The sequence below is a fragment of the Anomalospiza imberbis genome, chromosome 10, assembly GCF_031753505.1.
Source record: "Anomalospiza imberbis isolate Cuckoo-Finch-1a 21T00152 chromosome 10, ASM3175350v1, whole genome shotgun sequence".
In the NCBI taxonomy this organism is placed as follows: Eukaryota; Metazoa; Chordata; class Aves; order Passeriformes; family Viduidae; genus Anomalospiza; species Anomalospiza imberbis.
In genome coordinates this window covers 12,477,645-12,498,511 of record NC_089690.1, presented here as the reverse complement: position 1 = coordinate 12,498,511, position 20,867 = coordinate 12,477,645, and the positions used below count along the sequence as shown (strand labels likewise).

Here is a 20,867-nt window from a genome sequence, read left to right as displayed (position 1 = left end):
ATTTTCTGTGACTGTGTCATTAGGATAGCATTTCACCAGTTCAACATTATCATTATCAGCTGCAAATATTGCTGAAGTTCAAACTATATACTTGTAGTTTACTTTTTATATCATCAAATATTGTTAATTCAGTTTCATTGCTGCCTTGGAAATAATCAGGCAATGTTTTTTTTCTCCTTGCAAACTGCTGTAACAAACAAGCATTGGAAATATGTTGTTATTTCTACAGCTGGAAGTATCAATGGCAAGGAAAATGACCCTTTCAAGCAAATCTTTAATAGTTTATTTTCTGGATGGAAGAAGATCCGAGGTATTGTATCTAATGTACATAGCTTCTGTCTGCTGCTCATCTCTGGTGTCTCCTACAACCTTCAGGGAGCTCACAGCCATACCCAGCACTGATACTAAACCAGGCTTCCTGTTACTTCCAGCCCCTGGATAAACCTCTGCAGCAGTACAGGGGAGAGCTGGGGGAGGGGGATTTGGTGGAGACAGATACAAGTTTTTCCATAGTTATGGATAAACATGGATCACTGCCATTGTATTTCCCCACTCAGTGTAGCAGGAAAACTGCCAGCGGGGTTTGTGCTGGGTTTGTGTGCAAGGGTTTGGGCTTCCCAGCCCAACTCCCTGAGTGCAATGTCCCAGGTGCTGTTGGGATGGCTCTCCTGCAGCTCCTCTGCTTGCACCAGTTTTGTCCTTGGTCAAACAAAGCAAATTACAGCAGAGGGGTCCCGCACATTGTCATTCTTTTGCCTGTGGCTGGAATAGAGTGGGGAAGGCTGTGGGGTTGCTTCCTGTCCCTCTGCAATGTCCCACTGCAGGACAGAGATGTGGGTCACAGCTGTCCCATAGCCCTTGCAAACAACCAGAGGGTGTTTTACTGGCTTAGAAGAAAATTTGATCTCAGGACTCAGCTCATTCCCAGCCCTCTGGTGCCAGTGCCAAACCTGTGGGACCTCTCTGAGCACCGCTGTTAGAAAAGGGAGTGGGTGGGCTCCTGGTTCCCTGGAATATCTCCTGGGAAGGTCCATGATGCCTTCCTGGCCTGGGAGGTGGTTCTTGCTGGGGAACACTGCAAACCAGGATGAGAACATGCTGGGGAGGTCCTCAGGACTGGAGACCCCTTCTCCTGGAGCTGGGCTTCTCAGGGTTCTGTGGATGAGGATGGAGGGAAGCATCACCCCTTATTAAGGGTCCCCACATCCTCCCTTCCCCTCTAGGCTAACAGCACATCGTGTTCCACAGAGTACAGTGGGACAGCAAAAGTGCTTCTCTGGCTGATCTGGAAACTGTAATTTTCCAGAAACATGAAATTTGTATGTGTGGGAGAGCATTGCATGATCTGTGTTTGATGGGGAAGAAATGCTTTCAGATAGGGCAAAGATCTTTGGTCAAAGGCATTTGATAGAAATAAATATTGAGGAGAGCAGAAAGAACAGTGATAAATGTTTCCCACAGAAAGGACAGTTAATCTTGGAGGCCTCAGATATTTTTCTTCCTTCTGACTGATGCCAGGTGAAATACCTGCCAACAGTGTTGTCTTTAAAGCCTTGACAGCCTGAGAGGAAACTCAAAACCTGCTGCTGATTGTAATAAGTCCAATAAACAATTTCATCCCTGAAGAAACACTTGCCATGTGTGCTGCACAGAAGGCTTTGCATCGAGAGTCTGTGAGTATAAATCAAAATGTAAAATAGATCAAGAAGTGATGCTTTATTCTGCCTGTCCAGGTGAAAGCCCTAAACTTTGGCCATTCCTTGCTCCCAGACCTTGCTGCAGTCAGGGCTCCTCTTCTCCACTGTTTATTCCACATTAGGAGAACATCAGTTGGGCTTTCTGCATGGATTTATATTCACACCTTGTAAACCTCTGCCTCCAAGGGAAAAGCAATGGTGTGGAAGACAGTTTCTGCTGTCAGCTTCTGCACTTGCCAGGAGGAGGCAGGAATTACCTCCAGTCATTATTGGTCATGCTCATAATCCAAGAGGCTTCTTTCAAGAAGTGGTGGTACACAGGCTTTTTGCACATTAAATGTTAAAAGGTAGTGTCAGCTTTCACAGTAATTTAAGGCTGGCACTCCTGCCTGCCTTACTCTTGCTTCCAAAGGGCATCTTTCATCTTTCTTGGAGGCTTATCTTTAGCAGACATCATAAACAAAAGCCTTTAAACACCCTCACCATCAGACCAGCTTCATTCAATACCTGGCCAAAAAAGTCAGGTGTCCCTTTTGTCTGGGTGATGGAACATTTGGCTGAGGGGAACCAGTATCTGAGGGAGGGCAAGTGCATGTGAGTGTGAGTTTGTACATGGGTGTGTGGGTTCCTCATGCCACCCTCTCCAGCCTCTGAATCCTGGGCAGTGTCCTACCGGAGGGTGAGAAGGTGCTTTTCCTGGCACAAAGGCACAGGGGGCTGTGCTGCAGACCAGGACCGTGAATGTTTGCTCCATGTTTTGCTGGGTTAAGCTGAAGCAGGAGCCTCAGAACAGAGTTTCAGGTGATTTGGGAAAAAATAATTAAAAAGAAAGACATTAAAACTGAGGAGGGAGGTGCTGGTGTTTACTAAGCACAGGGCAATGAGAAGCTCACCATGCAGCTGTTGCCCAGCTGTCTTAGTGCACCTTGGAGGAGCTTTTTTGGATATTGTGGACTTTGTTTTCCTCCAGCATGTGAGGTGCTGATTCAAGGTGAGACACAAATGGACATTTGGCTGTGTTATTTCAAAAGCAGTGGAGTTTAAAAGAGAGCCATGCTTCAGCAGCAGAGTTTTTCCAGCCCTGGCACTGGTGCAACCCCTTCTTCCCAAGCATCCACGTACTTAACCAAGGTGTCCCGACCTCCCTCTTCCCAGAGAACAGCCACCCTGACCTCTGTGCTGGGCCCTTCCTGGCAATTAGCAACCTGCCAAGCTAATCAACACCTCCTGGCAGAGCACTGCCACAGCCAGGAAAAATGACTGTGCTCTTGATCCGGTGCTGGGAAGCACCAGGAGCTCCAGCCAAGTGGACACCTTGCAGAGTAGGCTCCCTGCCTGCTGGGGTGTGATGTCCCAAGCTCCCTGAGAGCAGTGGCCCTGGGGAAGGAGGCCCTCATGCTCTGCAGCACACGTGCTTTTCGCAGGTTACACTCTGGGGAGCAGGGAGCAGGATTACTACATGGCTTCTGAGAAGCAATAAACAGCCATGATCAGTCTTGCATAATGCCACAGTCCGACTTCCAGTGCTGCTGAGCTCCTCCACTGGAAAGAGGAGCCGCAGAAACTGGGCTGTGGGGCAGTCTGTGCCCTGTTGCTCATGAAGCACAAAGCCTTCTGCCCTTTGACTTTCAAAATACGCACAGCACCCTCCTGCTCCCCCAGGATCACCCCCACCTTCATGCCTGTCAGTGCTGCTCTTGGCTCTGCTGGAGATGGACATGTTGAGACAGGACAGGTCCATCTGCCCCTGCTTTGCTGTCCCACTGGCTTCATGGTGTGGGCACCTTGTAGCCACACACTGCCCAGTGTCCTCTGCAAAACCCATTGCTCAGCTGATATTCCCAAGGTGGCAGATAAATGTCCTGTGTTCCCTGGGTGGGCCATGTGGCTTCACCCTCTTTGCTTTGCCTGTCTGCCTGTGGCTCACAGCCAGGAGGTGCCTCAGCCCCAGCTGGCTCACTGGTGGGATGCTGGGGAGGTTTGCCAGCTCCAGTGGGACAGGGATGCAGGGGATGCTGCAGACTCACTGCAGCCACAGAGCTTGTCTGGGGACTGGTCAGTGCCAGCAGCAGCCCATGGATCAGTATCTGGGATTGCCATGATAACCATACCATAGCATGCTTGTGACACCTTCATTGAAGTGAGTGACCATTGCTGCACCACTGAGGGATGGTTTGCAGCAGCACTGAACCACCAGGGAAGAGGCAGCCACTGGCAGAGGCTGTTTAGGAGGGGTGTGCTGAGACTGGGATGGGGGAGAAACAGGAAATGCAGCTGCCTGCTGGAAGGGATTAGATGCAGTTCTGAATGTGGAGTAGGGATTACAGGCAGCCCAGCCTGCCAAGCAATGCTTTTTGGGAGAACTGAGGAGGGAAACAGGAGTATGAATTGAATAATTGCCCAGCAATTAATTTCTGAGCACTACCTCTGCTGCTGAAGGACTCTCGTTCTATTCTCACTGGCTGGACACAGGGACCAGCACGGCCTATGCCCAGGTCCTTCGGCATCACACCCGGGTACTTCAGAGTGATTTACAAGGAGCTGTCACATCACCAGCGAGAGAAACAACCCAAAATGATGTTCCACCATGCTCCTTAGGGTGAGCTCTAAGTAATTACTCCAATTACACTCCAAATTACAGGGAAGCCAGTGGCCTCCACACAAGGACAGATTGCAGAATCCATCTTTAATTGTCACTTGGGCTGTGCTCTGCTGCCTCCAGTTTTAAGTATATGTTCATTTCCCTTGTGGGTCTGTAATCACACTGCTCATCATCACCTTTTTATCCACTCCTCTATTTCTAGCCTGCATGTCAAAAAAGACAGTATATTAATCAGCCAGGCTTTCTTCACTGCTTCTTGTCAGCAGCAAACTGTCTTCTAAAATGGAGCAACCAGTTGTCTTCACCTGGAATTGCCTAGGAGAGGCGTCCATCAAAACCCAGTAAGTGACAAGCCCATGGGGAGCAGGATTTGTTGCTCCAGGTAAATGATGAAGGACAGGGCTTAGCCAGGCAGGGAGAGGCCAGCTGTAAATCCAGATCCCTCCCTGATACTTGTTATGTCAATAGTTATGAAAGCCCATCAACAGCTTCTCCCTCTGCCTGCAGCCCCAGTGCATCCCAGCAAGCAGGGCTGGCACAAGGACACGGCCCAAGGCAGGGAGCTGCTCTGTCAGCACAGATTTTGTCCATAGCAAAGCTGCAGGGCTGTGTCATGCTGAACCTACCCACACCATGGTCACAGCATTGCCAGGGATGGGGAACTCACCCAGGCTTTGTCAGGGTGTTTCAGAAGGTGCTCACACACTGAATCCGTGCCTTATTTCTAACCACAGCCTTTTCTCATCCTTGTCTGCCAAACAGAGGCACTGCCAAACATTTAATCACATCAAAAAGAGCTTTAATAAGCTGGGATCAAGTTAGCCCTTTAACCTCTTTTTCTGGCCCGCATTGACGGTGCCCCAGGAATTTCTCTGCATTAAAAGTCTGTCTTCTGATCCCTCCATTGGTCCTTGGCTGCTTCTTTGGGCTTTTTCCAGTTTCTCTTCTTCCTGGGATGCTGCCTCCGCACTGGGCTGGGCTCCCAGGGAGGCTGCAGATCCCTCCCGGACAGCTCTGTTCAGTCCCTTCCCTACCACAGACAGCTTTTTTTCTGGGGGGACTGTCCCCAGCCACCCAGGACACAGTGCCAGGTGCTGTCAGTACAGCCTGCTCCTGGTACCTGTGCCAGGACAGCTCCACCAGAGCCTGGGCAGCTCCCGCCTTCGCTGGGAAACCGAGAGGTGTGAAATAATGGAGGGCTGAGCACGACTGCCCAGGGGAGGCCCGGACCCACCTGGCTGCGGGCGGGGCCGCGGGGCTCGGGAGCTCCGCCGGGCCCGCATTCCCAAGGCGCTGGCTCCGCGTTCGCTGCCGGCAGCCGGAGCTGCCAAAAGCCTCACGCAAGGCGCTGACATCAGCGCCGTCACCAGCGTGACTGATAGCGACAATCGCGAGAAAGAGATACGCCAAGATCTCTTTGTCATAAAACGGTGCTAATTGACACTAATGATAATTCCCCATTTCAAACCTTTATCAGCCAAATCCGGCCAGGGCCATTCCAGCCCTCGGCACAGGACTGATGTCAGCTGGAGCGCCTGGGACATCCTGTTTACTCCATGGAGGTACGGGCAGTGTGCCAGCGCTGGGACCCCGGGGGAAGTCCCAGGGACCCACAGGAGCTAATTAGGTGCTCCTTTCCCAGCTCCTTTTTACGCTCACCGATGTGTCAGACCTGCCGATTTAAACATCTAACCCCGGTAACTATTGTTTGACATCTTCCTGAAGCCCTCGTAGGATGGAAAGTGTTTTATTGTGATTATATTTTATTTTATAGCATGCTGTATTGTTTGGCTTTTGCCTCCCAAATGCTGAACAGAAATATTTATCAAATACCTCTCCTTTTCTGGGTTGCTGCCTACATGATTTGTCAGCCTCTGCCTTTCTGGTCTGGGCAGAGATTTTTCCTTGTGCTCACCGCTTCCTTCAACAGTCTGGTGATGTTCATGGAGCTTGTCAGGCTTATGCCTTTTATTCTGATCTTTATTTTCGCAATGCCTGAGATGTGCAGACCTGTACCTTGTTCTGGCCACAGTTTTGGGGGTTAGGCTGCCACGTGCTGGGGCAGTTCTTGGCCTCTGCTCTGGGTTGTCTGTTTGCACACCCTGTTCTGGACAATGATTTCCAGATTTCCAGCCCTCTGGCTGCTCCAGTGGGCTGTGGTGCTCTCCTGCTCTGTGTGGGCACAGGCCAGCAGGTGCTGCTCCCCTTGGGCTCTCCAGCCATTGCACCAAGGCAGAGCAGAGGTGGAGGTGGGTGGCTGGGCAGGTTCCTGCAGGGTGGGTGCAGTGGCTGCCTTTCATCACAGGAGGGGCAGATAAGCCTTTTGTGCTACCCCCACACATGAGTTACAGCACAGGAGCCAACACCCAAAGCACTGGGAAGGGGCTCTCCTGGGAGTGGAAATGTGGGCAACCTGCGAGACAATGCTTCAAAGGAGCAGCCCCATGAGGCGAGTGGCTCCTCACTGCTGTGCTCTGCAGGGATGGGGTCCCTCCATGTACCCCTTCCGGGTAGCACATTGGCTCTGCTGATGGGATCTTGCACAGAAAACATGTTTGGTTCCAACAGTAATAAGAAAATACAAAAAAAGCCCTGCTTTTGAAGGTGTGTACAGTTCCCTCTTTCCCCAAAAGAAGCACAACCTGGAGCAGGTTGGTGATTGCCCACAGGGGCTGCGGCAGAGCAGGGGACTCTCTATTTGGCATCTAGGAAGGGTCCTGCCCCTGCTGCAGGAAATAGATGCTGTATCCCTAGTCAGAATAGAAATAGATGCTGTATCCCTAGTCAGAATATCTCTAACACTGCTGGATGCACACGTGTGCATGGCCAAGGCTGAGGCTGTCAGGTGAGCAGCATCTCCCATTACTGTGCTGCAATCCTGAGGATTCCTCCCCAGTAATTACCCTTCCCAAGGGCTCCCGAGCCAGCAGGTGCCCCAGTCATCATAGCAGGCAGGCAAGATACAGATAGCAATTAATTTCCTCTCTGCAAATTATCAAATTACAAACTTGCTTTTTAATTGTACACTCTTTGAAGGAGGTCACTGCATGGCTGGGACATAGTTCTGCCTGCGGATCACCCAAGAGCTGGGTGGCAGCTATTTTAGGTGTCTGGGAATGCTGAGGTCTCCAGTTGGCTAAATTAAAGCAGCCCTGGGCTGTGACCCTGCTGCAGCCCCTCGCGCCTGCCCCGCCTGGCCACCCTTACCCCAACAAATGCATGGGTTGCTCTGCATCCCTAATGCCTCTTTCCACTTCCTGAGCAGAGCCGCATGAAGAAGCAGAGCTTGCTGCAACCCAAGGGCTGCACACCCACAGAGCGGGGATCAAATTGTGTGGTAGCCCCCAAGCTGTGTGTCCAGCATCACTTGTGTCCCAGCTTGCTGCCCCAAAAAGGGTCCCCAGCCACCCCAGCCCCGATACAATTCCACAGGGATGCAGGCCCTGTGCGAGAGCTCGCATGTCTGGTTTGCTGTCATCACTCTGGGACTGCACAGGGGCTGACTCAGTCACAAGAAGGGGGAAGGAAATAGGAAGATGGCCACGGGAAGGACAACATCCCAGAGCACAGGGCGCTGCTCCCCACCCCTGTCCTGCACCCACACCCTGGGAAGATGCAATGACAGATGACTGTAGGTATGAGCAGCACAAAAAGGCTTAACAGAGGTATGATGGAAGGCTGATTCAGCTGATTCAGGGCCTCCTCACAGCTGCACATGAGCTGCCACCTTGGAAGGACAGCTGCATAAGGCAGACAACTCTCCTGGCACCCAGCCCAATCCCATGGCACAGCACAGCTGAACTTTGCCCTCACTGGCTTTTGTTATTGGCCATCCACTGGCTTCATGCACCCAGATGCTTCTGGTGAGGCTGTTTAGGTGGTTGCAGGTATTTACAAATACCCCTCTGCTCATGCTGTGGTGGCTTTTCCTTATGCTTGAGATCTGCAGCAACAGTTGGTTCCTCCAGTTTGCAGTAAGTTTGTCAGTGTCTGATCTATCTCACTGTAGAAAAACTGCTAATGCTGTTCAAGTGACTTTTGTTAGGTGTTACATTTTAGCCATGAGGTGCTATTTGGTCTTTTCAAGCAGTGATGGAACATTCATTTCTTCCTTTGACATGTCTGTGTACACCAACTACACCTAGAACATCAGATCCTTCAAACCCTTCACTTTGAAGCCTTGTTTTACTGGTCAGGCAGCTCTCCCCCATTTTTTCTGTGCCAGGAGCTTTGTGTGGGCTTGGGCCAGGTCACTGGAGGACTCACTGGGGGAGAGGGTGCTGGGCAATGTCTCTGTTCTTGGAGATCTCCAAAAGACAAATGTCTTGTTTGTAACAGTCTTGATGGGAGCAGAAGGTTGGACCAGAGACCACCAGAGATCTTTTCTAACCTTTATTTTATTTTTCTCTGGGTGCTGTGTCTAGCACAGAACAGTGAATTGTCAATGGCCTCATCACGGCAGGGCAGCCTGGTTGCTTCCATCAGCTGTGGTCCCTAGGTCACGTCCTCAGCCATTGCTTCCTGTACAGAGTCTCATCCTTCACAGCATTTGTGCCCTCAGGTCCCTGCCTGCCCTTGTGCTCACAGTTTCAAGGTGTATTTGGGGCTGTTCCCTGGGTGACTCAGATCACTGGCACCAGCAGCATGTGCTCCTTACTCTTTATGGCACCACCAGCTTCTGTCATCTGCTTGTCTTACCAGGAAAGACTTTTCTAGTCATTTAGTTAATTGGTTAAAGTATTAAATTATGCAACACCAAGAGCTGATCCCCTTGGAGCTGCTTGTAATAGCCAAATGGCATCTCTAATTCTCTTTTGCCCTTCAGACTTGGTCAGAGCATCTGTTTGTATGCAGTGTTTTTAACTCATGTCAGATGGCATTAAAAACCCTTGAGGAAAGTGGATTGCAAGGCATCAGCCCAGCCTGTCAGGCAGGACAAGCTGTGGTCTTCTCCAGAAAAGAAGGACAACAGCTCTGTTTTCCTAACCTCTCTCTGTTGACAATAAGGTGCTTCACTGAGTGCCTTGGCTGTTGGGCTATTGGGAGGATTGGTGGTATTGGGATATTTCTTGCTCTGTGACTCTTCCAGCTGAAGCCCCCATGCTCTGCCTGTTGCTGGGTTTGCATCCATCCTTCCCACAGCTGCAAGGTCTCACAGGCTGCACTAGCTCCTGCACTGAACAGGCTTAAACTCAGCAAAACCCTGTGGCAATCGCTTAAAGACTTTAATGGGACAAGGAAGTTCCCTCTGGGAACAGCAAGGACTGTTTGCTGCCTGCCATCAGTTCCTGGGCATGCCTTGTTGAGCATCCCTGTCTTATGACAAGGTCTGGGGTAAGCAGTGGTTGTACGGCTGTTCTGGGGCTCACCAATGGTGGGCATACACAGGGCCACCACTGTGGCATTGGGAGAAGTATCATGAGCAGTGACTGTCCACACCTCTGCTCTGGCCCAGGCATGGTCACTATCCCCTTCCTGATGGCCCTGTAGCTGGACATACTTTGCTTGGGTGAAGGCTGGAGGCCCCAGGGATGGGGCAGTGTCACAATTCCTGGGGTTAGTAGACTCATTTCCAGGTTAAACAGCTGGATGGGTTGGTGCAGGAATTGCTGCTGTGCCTGCAAAACTCATCACCTGAGCAGGTGACACACACCTGCCACTCTGGCACGGGGGAGGATGAAGGCTGGAGCTGCCCATCCTGCCACTGGTGGAATAAGAGAGGCAGCTGCCAGGGTGGAGTGTTGGACACCAGAATTCCCACATGCCAAGGACAGGGAGCTGCAGCTCAGGCTGCACTGGGAGTGCAAAGACAGGGCTCCAGGCAGTGCCTGTCCCTGGACAGGCTGAACCTCATCCTCCTGGAGAGGGAAGGAGGAGGAAACACAGTGCACAAGAAGCTTGTCCTGTGGGAGGTGTGGAGCCGCCATGGGGGTGTTGGCACCTGGAGCCTCTGCTTGCATTAGCACCTTCAGGGTGATGAGCCCTTGCACCACAGTTCCTGCTGCTCTGCACAGATGTTTTCTGGCTAGTTTAGCCTGCCTGTGGCTGTGAGTGTGTAACCCTGCTCTGGGAGGGTGCTTGGCCAGCAAACACTGGCTGGTTTGGCTCTGCAGCCCACCTTGCAGGTGCTGCCAGTGAGGTTGGCAGTGGTGGGGAGGATTTCACCCACTCACAGCTGCCTTTTTCTTGGGCCTTTGGTCAGCACATAAGGAAGCACTGGAAAAGGAACAGGCTGTCTGGGGAGAGCTCTGCTGATGTACTGGGGTCCTTTCCAACACCCTGAAGTTGAAGCAGTGTGCCAGGGAGCTGTGTACATACATGGTGCAGGCAGATGCCATCTCACCAAGTTGTGTGCTTAAGGATAGGGGTGTCTCAGACTGTTCCAAACTCTAAAAGCTTCCTCTAAAGTAGTGGCTGTTTATGGGGTTGCAATTCTTGTCTCTCCTCCCTGGCAGCTCAAATATCCAGAAGAATAAGCTGCACAAGGACGGCCCCAGTCTCGATGTAACATGATAAATTATGTAACACAATGTCACAATTATGTATTTCTGAAAGAGAAGTAGGGCAGGAAGCTGCCAGAGACAGCTCCACTCTCTGGTGAGCAACACCCACGAGCTGCTGCTGAATGAACCGTGAGCTGGTGGGGTCACCTCCCTCCACATCCTTAATGCCACAGTTCACTGCAGAATCGGTAGGAGCTTTCAAAACCCATTTTTTATTCCTTCAGAGGCATGGTGTGTGTGTAAACCCTAACAAAGGGAATAAGCAGGTAGTTTGTGCAGCCAGCAGCACATTGCTTGATGCTTGCGCAGCCTCTTGGCAGCTCTCAGCAAATCGTTTAACCAGGGCCCTGTGCTGGGGCAGGCCAGAGCTTTCAGAATCCTCTGACCACTGCATTTGCAGAGCCTTTCTTTGTAGTTTCTGTACCAGTACACTGAGCACTCGTGCTTCGTCTTCCTCACTGCGCTGGGAGAAGAGTAAATACATAGTGATCTTTGCAGAGCTTGTCAGAAGTGGGCAGGGAAAGGCAGAGACTGAACGAAGTCGATTGGTTTGGGCAATCCAGAGCCCGCAGGAAGAGTCAGCAGCCTGTGTTTCATCTCCGCTTCCTCTGCTCCAAACACAGATGGGAAAAACAGGAGGGGGAGGGAGCAGAGACAAAGATAAAGTGAGAGACGGGAGTGAGATCTGCTACTGCAGTAGCAGTGTTGTTGGAGCAAGCGAAATATTTTAGAGCAAAACAGTGGTTGGGTTTTTGGCCATGCTGTACTGAATGTCTTGATCTGAGGGACTGGAGTCAATTGCAAATTAATTAAAATATTTCTTTTTCTTCCTCTTAGAGTAAGGAATGAGTTCCCTGGCTGGTGGTGGGCTGGCAGGGAAGCTGTGCTCCTGTGGTTGGTTGCCCGGGTAGCTCTAGAGGTGCCAGGTAGCTGTGTGAAGGTGTCTGGAAGAAAGTGGAGCCCAGAGCCCACTGCAGCTGTCTGGTGTCCCTGCCAGCAGTGACATCTTCCATGGTCTGTGTGTCTGTGTAATGGACCACAGAAAGTGTACTGCACAAAAGTGTCTGAGCTGAGAAAGAAACCAGTATCTGCACTGGGAGAAATCAGGGGACTGAATTTCCTCTCCTTATTCCCAAGAGCAGAGAAATTCTTTCCTAACAACTCTGATCTGGGCTTTCATTTTGGACTCACCCAGGCCATTAACATCCATGCCACTGTCCCTGGGAGCTGAGGTCTGGGTTGTGCATGTGTGTATGGGGCAGGAGGAGCAGCACTGGGGCACAACCCACAGGCACACACCATCACATGCCTCCCCCATGGCCTCTGCGTATCTGGGAGTAGGAAATCCTGCCAGAGCTCACCGGATGCAGAGGGGAATGACCCAGGCCTCCAGCAGACATGACCTTTCCCATCCCACCGAGGCCCAGGGCTGTGCCATGCACATGGGCATCCGTGTGATGCCATGGAAGAGCAGGGGCACTCATGCATGTGGGTATGTAGGATCAAGTTCTGAGAGCATTTGCTCAGGGGGAAGAACCTGAGCCATGCTGCTACTTTTCTGACTCCTCCAAAAAGTTCTCCAGGTAAAGCAGGAAGGCAGGATGTGACAGTTCCAATGTCAGACTGCAGCAGGAGAAGGCAGCAGCTTTCAAAAATAACCTTTGCAAGGTCATCCCTGAGCAAGGCGGAGCACCAGTGGTGGGCTTGAGCACTTTTCTGCAATTCAGCTCAAAAAGACTGGAACTTGCCTTTTCTTTATGGGAAGGAAAGCATGTGATGACAGGTCCCCAGAGCTTTTATTTTGAAGCCAAATGCTTAGAGTGCATGAAGACAGCAAAAGCATTTTCCTTCAGGCGATACAAATCAAATAAATGGAGACAGTGCGCTGCAGTTCAGTGCAGGCAGCAGCCCGCACAGGCTGCACTCAGCTCAGCATCGCGGGGGCATCGGTGACAGAAGGTACCCAGGACTGGCACTGACAGCAGTCCCTCTGCCCCAAACATCTCCTACCCATGGGGAGCCATGCCTCTGCCCTGGTGTGACTTTGCTGGAGCTTTTGCAGTTGGGTTTTTCTGCCTTCCTGTTAAAGCTGGGTGTGTGAAGCTGTCTGTAGTGTTTAATTAAACTGTACAGAACCAGCTTCAGGAGAAGCTGTCTGGTTTAACAGACTCTCTGTTCAGTGTTGCAAAGCTGAGTGGTGTTCCTATGGGAATGGATGTATTTTTTATTGTCCCTATGGAAGAGGCATTAGCATTAGGATGGGTAGCTGCCCCATTCTTCCCACTCCCATTTGCTGTGATAAAATAGTCCAGGCTGCCCTGTACAAGAAAGTAGCTGCCAAGAAGGGACCTGTCCTCATGGGCTGGGTTTTGCAGGGTACTCTGAGCATTGTGAAGATGAGGAGCAAAGCCCAGAAGATGATGCTGGGACCCTGCAGAACTGCCCCAGGCAGGCACCTATGAGTGCCCCTGGGTGGAGGTGGGCTGGAGAGGGACAGCTGCCTGGTGAGACCCAGGGAACTGCTAAGGGACCAGCAAGCAGCACTGGAACCATGTGCACCAGTGTTTGTGGTGGGGAGAGGCTGTGTGCTGGCCCCATCCTGGCAGAGGAGTCATGCAGACAGGTTTTTGGGAGCATGTGACTGTGCCTTGGGAGTAAGGGAATGCTGGATGCAGTTAACTCACCTTTGCTGCATTAACGTCTGCTTAACAATTTATTCTGTGTGAAAATTGAATAGTAAGCAGCACCAAAGCAAGAAACGAGCCAGTGGATTTTGTAACAGCTCTAGAACCCTTATCCTGTAATTAATGGATTTTACAGCTGTCAAAAATGAGCCATCTCCCTGGAAATAAAACGTTTTCTTTACAAACAGCCCTTTAGGTGTTGCAGGCTACTCAAGAGCTGGGGCTTGTTTCTAATTAAAAGAGTAATTCCCTTCACTTAGGTGGTTTGTGGCTTGACTACCTGCCACAGCTGCAAGCTGGTGCAGTTCGGTGGAGACCATCAGGTCTTTTTTAATCCTCCTGGATGAGGGGGATTGGAGCCCCACCCTCACATGGGTTTGGAATACTTACCCCAATCTATCTCCATTTAGCAGAAGGTGCTGTGCAGCACAGATGCTCAGTCTTGCTTTCCCTGTCACTCTGACCAGGAGTTAGTGCTTTGTTTATCCACATCACAAACAGTGCAGGGAAAAAGCTTTTAGTTAAAACCCTGGAAACAAGTGAGATGAAGCAAAGCTCCACGGCATTGGCATAACACCAGTGAGAAATCCATTTAATCTCACTGTGATGAGTTTGCTGCATCTTCCTGTTTGATTTATAGGTGAATGCAATGTAGGCTTTGAAACAACCAGCAGCTCTGATATCCATTCTGGCCAACTTCTAGAACTTATTCCAGGGGCTGTAAACCAGCTCCCCACTTCTCCTGGTCCAGCTGCCTTTGATGGAAGGTTTGTCTCCTGCTGGCCCCTGCTCTGCTCACACAGGGATGAGTGTATAAGTGTCTGTGACTCTACCACACTGTCTGGCACTGCCTGCCAGGGTAATGGCAGAGGGCAGCATGCTCTGGGGTGGCCCCTGCCCAAGCTGGCTTACAAGCCCATCTCAGTGCCTTGGGACTGAGAGCAACAGGTTTGTTTACTTCCCTAATGTGTCTCCTTTCACACTGGGTTGGACTGTGTCCAGGCAGGCATTTATCTCCCATCCCACTGGAAGCTGTGCAGGCTCATGCCAGCTGCTGTCTGAGGAACTGCTCTCCATTTCAAAAGAAATCAAGACAACTTTGTTCCCAAGCCTCTATTAATCATCTTTTCCAACTTCTTGTCTTCTAGCAGCAGGCTCTGCTTGGCTGTTTGAACTGGAGAATATGGGAACCTTGGCTGGCTTATCCTTGGTGTAGCCCATCTCTTTAAGTTCCCTCCTCCTGACCCTGGTCCTCTGCAGAAAGCCATGCCAGGCAGGATGCACCAGCCTGGGCAGTTTGCTGGTGGTCAGAGTGGGCACCATCTATTTGCCCTGCTTGGAATAATGCTCCAGATTAGGAGGTTTCCCATGTACGTGACCTTGCCAAATGAATCATCGCTGCACAAGGACCTGGGGTCTCTCCAAATCATTCCCAATATGAATTTAAAGGCTACAGCCAACCCCAAATCTATGCCTGGCTATCTGCCACAGCTGCCATGCCATGTGATCTGTTCCCACATGGGGATTGGGAAAGTCCTTTAAAAAAGCAGAAGTGACCTTGTTAAGCAGGTCTGGCCTCCACACCTGCCAGTGCTCACTGCAATAGCTCAGGTGGCACCTCTGCCAGGTCACTGCAGAGGCATTTGTGCCTCCAGACTTGGAAAAGTCCCTGATCCTCCCCATGGAGCTGATGCTGTCAGGCTGACGGAGCTGTCAGGAGCTGATGTTAATCACTGAAGGCACTTGTGGCTCACTTGTCTCTCGGGCAGATGGGACCTGCTCAGCTGCCCCAAGCTTGGCTGCAGAACAGCCCCTGCCATGTCCCATCCTGTAGCAACACCTGCAGACCTCTGATCTCTTCGAGCAACAGCCTCTGCACAGCCCTGTGGCTCCTTCCCTCATGTCCAGTCTGTGGCCCCGGGGGTGTTGGTCTCGCTGCCATGGGTCCTGACAGCACCTGCAGTGCCGATGGCATCCAAGTGCCACCACTGTGCAGCCAAGCAGGCCCCTCCATAAAACACCTGAATCCCAAGGGCTGTGAGCAGTCCTGAGGATGAACTGGAGTCAAGGATAAATAAAATGATCCTTTCCAGAAGCTGTGGTCTTGGCACACTCAAATGAGAAGAAAGGCAGCCTTCAGAAGGGCCCAGCCATGGACATGAAGGGTTAAATCATGGTTGACATCCATCCTGCTGTGATTTGTCAGCCTGGACACATGTAGTCTGTGGAGAAAAACAGGCAGAGTAATTTCCTGATTTAAATGAATTTCAGAGACCACCACAGGAAGGAACTTGGGATGTGTCCAAAGGGTAACCAGGCCATGGAAAAATACCAGGCAGGGGAAGGGGCCAGGGGAATCAGAAGTTGGATTTTCCCCTTTGTCACTACAGGGGTGATCGCCACCATTGCATTTTCCAGATATGAGTCCAGTTTAAGAAATTTAGGGTACTTTAAATGTCAGATTGTTGAATAGTCAGCTTTTCTGAAGAGGAAAATTCCCTAAGAGCCTCAGCCCTTCCCAGCTAGCATTTCATGTTATTTACTGAATTGTTTATTGTACCTGTATCCCGAGTATAAATCAAAAAAGTTATTTGCTGCTGCCTGCCTTGTCCATAGACAAGACATGGTATTTAGGCAAGGCTTTGTTTGAATCACTGCATTTCCACAGGTCCACAAGGACCCAAGGCAGGGTCCTTGTCACTCTTGCACCAATCCTGACGCAAACTTAGTGACAGACCAGGTGTGGGATATAAATGATAGTTCAGGGAATCATGAACTTCTAAAAAATATGAAGGTGTGTGACCCTAGAGAAGTGAAACTGAACCAGGCAGCAGAGACCAGAGGGTTGGGGTTGTGAATGTGCTCCTTCATGTCCTGGGGACTTGGGTGATATTTCTGTGCAAAAAAAAGAACTGGAAAAGCACAGAGTAGTTAGAAATAAAGGCATGTCCCATTTATTTTCATCCCAGGGACCAAAACTTCCCCAGCAGCAAAGCTGCTCAGTCATTAGAAGTCAGTTGAATAGAAAGGCTTCTTGCAAATGCTGTCAGCACCGGCACAGGCTGGATTGCAGAGATGGTATCTGCCAAAAAGAAATAAAATACAAGCTATAAGAAAAACTGCTATTTGACCATTAGTGAGTGAATTTATCATCCTGCTTGAGATGCTGGAGTTAGTAGAATAAAAGCCTTGTAGATAGTATGGAGGTTATTATTTAAGGCTATCATCACCCTTAATTCAAAATTCTCATTCCAAGGATGCCAGAGTGATCACTTGGGCTACATTAAGAGCTGAGAGAGCTGAGTAAGCCTGACCTTTTTTTTTTTTTTTTTTTTTAAATAAGTTCTCTCACTCTTTTCCTGTCTCATGATGTAATGGCATGGTTATAGCATCTTAATAAATTGCTTTTTTAGGTTTAGACATTGGTATGAAAATTAGCAAATTAGCACCATGGTAAAAGATTCAATTTGCTGAACCAGGGTTGGATTTTTAAAAAAATCTGTGAAGTACATGTGAGAATCCTTCAACAGAAAGGGAACCTCAACCTTAGTGAATTATATATCCCAGTATTTGCAGTGCTGGGGGTCTGGGGTCTCCCAGACTGTGACTTAGGACTGTGAGTTAGGGAGCAGAGTTTTACACAGGGGAAGTGGAGGAATAGGTGGTGTTGCAAGCAGCATGTTGAAGAACCCTCATTCCTATCCCCACAGTGGGATTTGTAACATGCAATGCTTTAGGATGAGACCTGCAGGTGTGTCCCATCCATAGGGTCTGAGCTTGGTGCAGCAGCCCAGGAGCATCCCTGCTGCAGGTTTCTGCTGGAAGGACCTGGAGCCCCTTTAGCATTTGTCCTGCATGCAAAATAAATCTGCATTTGCAAATGTGGAAATAAGTGTTTCTGGGCTCTCCTACCCAGTCCATATTCATGAATGTGCTTTTCATGTTAGTGTCATGCTGCAGTCTCCCTACTTCTTCTGAAGTCAATTCCTTCTTTCATATGGAAATTCTCCCCTCCCTCCAAATATATTTTCATGCATGCCAGGTTCCTGGGGCTGGAGCAGGGTTTTCTCAGAGGTCTCTGCCCTTAGCTGGGAGAAGAAGACATCCTCTGGTGACCTGGGGAGTCTGAGGTGACGGCCTGAACACTGGGAACTCTCTGTGCTGATCCACATCAAAGTGCTTGGCTGCATTTTCCCCTTTCTTTATGGCTCTGCATTGAGATAAAACCTATGAAAGACCCAACAGTAGATTCCCATGCCTGTCAGAGGGCTAAAAGTGGTGATCCATCACATGCTGGCCATCCATCCATCCATCCATCCATCCATCCATCCATCCATCCATCCATCCATCCATCCATCCATCCCTCCCTCCCTCCCTCCCTCCCTCCCTCGCACAGCGCTGGGGATGACTGAACTGCAGAGGGAATGGTGCTTATTGGTAGCCCTGGTCACTACTGGTCCTTGTGTCATCTCCTTGCAAAAGCTGGGAAGGTCACAAGATGTCCTTTATGGAGTCATTTTAGACTGGGACCAGACTGGCCACAGGAGGAGCAGCAGTGCTGTGCACTAGATGAGATGAAGATGGGAAGGTGGGAAAGTGGCTTGGGCTGGGGAGGATGCTGAAAAGGATGTGTGCAGGTGTCAAACCTCTTGGCTGGATGTGATGTTTCTTGTGTTAAAGTAAAACATTGATTTGCTTTGATTTTGCAATGCATGTGTGCTGCAGGTGGTGTGTATCCCAGCACAGTTAAACAGCAAACTGAAGGTTGATGATGTAGGAATAAAATAATTTAGGATGGAAAAGACCTCTAGGACCATCAAGTCCAGTGAATAACAAGGCAGAATAAATATTCCTCAAAAGGAAGAGGTAGTTTGAACGTAAGTCCTGCTCTAAGGCACGCAGCTCTGAGAAGGGGCACAGCATTCCTGCTCTGTGGGAGTATGTTTGGAAATGCTGCATTGGTGGCACTTCCTGAGTTAACAGAGCCTGGGGAGGGAAATGGCTGCAGGTGCAGGATGGAAGCTCAGCTGGTGAACATTCCACATCCAGGGTCCTCTCCAGGGCAAATGCACAGTTTAAACTGAAAAGTTGAGTTTGTTCCCACACTAACAATAAGCATGCAGGAACACAAGACCTGGGAAGGAGACGAGCAGCAAGGCTTTTCTCATGGTACCTCAGAGGAAAGAGGCACAGATACCTGCAATAACTTGCAGTATTAAGCTTAAGGGCAGCTTCAGCATCTTGGAAGCAAGTGAAGTAATTTGTGGTATCCCGTTAGTGCAAATACAGTTCTTTGCAACCAGAAGGAACAAGTCATTAGTGACTCCAAGAAACCACTTGAGGAAAATCTGTGTGCACTGATCTGCTGTTGTGGATAAAAGATATTCTGCTGTATCTTTGCAAGAGGACAAGTTTGTGACAGACTGCTATTTAGTGTGTATTAAAGATCCCACTGAAACCTCCAGATTTATTTATGAAAACACTCCTGGGGCACCAGCTATACTCCATGCAATTTCATTCAGGCTTTTCAAGGGTAGAGCTTGAATTAAGTGTGTAACTGCCCACGAAAAAGCATTCATTTCATTACTCTCCTGATGAGAGGTAGCAGAATGCACAGCTGGGATTTGGAAGGCTGCATATCAAAATTACCACTGTCTAGACAGAAAATAAATATGGTGGGAGAGACATGGCAGCCTGAGCCTTTGCTGTGAGGATGTGGTTGGGGGAGGATGGCAGGGACAGAAGGACGGACTTGGGGGAGCAATGCAGCTGAGGAAGCAAGGGCTTGGTGGCCCTTGAGTGCTGCTGTGCTGTGGCAGAGGGTGACTATGCAGAGATGGCTTTTAGCTGGGGACTTCCCTCTGGCCCGGCTGTGACACTGAGGGCTTAGAGCAGTTTAAACATTTACCTGCCTTAAGCTTTTAAGACCTCTTTGATGGCCTCAAGTACTCATCTGCATGAAGAGCTTAGGGTGTCCTAAGCAGCCTTATGTCCTTTGGGAGGCTCAGAGCTTGGAGCTGCAGCTCAGCGCTGTGGAGCGTTTAATGGGATTTGTGCTCCGTGGCACGGCTCTGCTGTCCCCCTGCCAGCCTGAATGGGGAGGCTGGAGCAAGCCAGAACCACTCTGTGATGGCTGGAGAGCAAGGGGGTGGATGGTGCTGCCCATCAGCTTGCCTTTGGGGTACATGAAGGTCCCAAGGAAGAGCAAGGACCACCAGGAGCAAGGGCTAAGGATGCTCCTGAAGGTTTGCATTGGCCTGATGCATGCAGGGACCCAGCCTGGAGACTGCGCAGCCCCAGCATCCCTGACTGTCTGCTATCAGCAGCTCTGGCCTTGGCCCTGCCAGTGCAGCATGTCTGCTGCCAGGGAATTAGTTCGGTAGGCAGCAGGAAACAGGCAGAGCCGAGCTGGGCTCACTGCTCCAGCAGCCTCTCGAGCAGCAGCGAGGTCGAGGTCGGTGTGCATCGATCGCCCAGGCAGGGTGCCTGAAAGCGAGCAGGTCTCTGTCCTGTTTCACACAAACTACAGCATCTGACAGCAAGCAATTAACAAATTCTCCTGGCCACCCTGCAGCCCCACCTGCAGTCTCCCAGTCAGGTTGATGGTTCCCAGCACCCTTGCACACGTGGCATGGAGAAACCTGCCATCCCTCCTCCTCTTTGCTCATCAGAAGTGTGAAGTTGACTGGTGGACAGCACACGCTGTGCTCAGTGCTTCCAGTGCAGCCACCAGCAGCACCAGGGATGAGTAAATGAGCAGCAGAGCTGTTGGCACAACCCAACACTTATGGCTCTGGCTGCTTTTGGGAAGAGCAGCCAGCCCTTCCTTGCAGTCAGGGGTTGCAGTGCAGGACAGCCATTCTCTGGGTGCATCCACAGGGACCTGGCCACTGCAAGCCTGCAGAGCTTGGCTTTGCTGCCACAGCAGGACTGTCCTCTCCTTGGGGGACCAAGTGACTGTCTCTGGCACTGCTCTTTGTCTCCTCCAGCAAGCCCCATCCCTGCTTTCACCTGTTCAGGCAGAAGTAGGGCTGCTGTTGTGCTGGTTTCCTGAGGAAGCTAGGGGCTGTACAACCATGGGTGCCTGCCTGGTCATCTCCTCCCCTTCCAGCCATGGCTGCTGGTATGCCTCATTCTGGGGCCCCAGAAGCAGCAGGAGCAGGCACTGGGGGGTCTTTGTACCTGGCAGGGCTGCAGCAGGTGCCTGGCACTCGCTCACCATGCAGACTGCCACCAGCAGCCCCCCACTCAGCAGGTTTGGGGGGCAGGAAGCAGCTGAGGGCAATCTACTGGGGGTTCTGTGGGCATTGCAGCAGTGGAGGGTGTGTGGGGAAGAGGTGTAGCTGTTATGGAGGCATAAAGTGTTTTTCATGTTCATGGG

The 20,867-nt window shown here is 50.6% G+C and overlaps 2 long non-coding RNA genes across 2 annotated transcripts in view; both read left to right on the top strand.

Moving 5' to 3' along the window:
- The first annotated feature begins 1,215 nt into the window (after window positions 1–1,215).
- The window catches only part of LOC137479963 (uncharacterized), a 50,848-nt gene continuing 31,196 nt past the window's right edge, over window positions 1,216–20,867 (top strand). Inside the window, exon 1 of the long non-coding RNA XR_011002613.1 lies at window positions 1,216–1,673. This is a non-coding gene — a long non-coding RNA (uncharacterized lncRNA). The remainder of the gene's footprint in view (window positions 1,674–20,867) is intronic.
- Window positions 5,603–12,585, top strand: LOC137479964 (uncharacterized). Its single transcript, XR_011002614.1, has 2 exons — window positions 5,603–5,996; window positions 11,640–12,585. It is a non-coding gene; the product is annotated as an uncharacterized lncRNA (long non-coding RNA).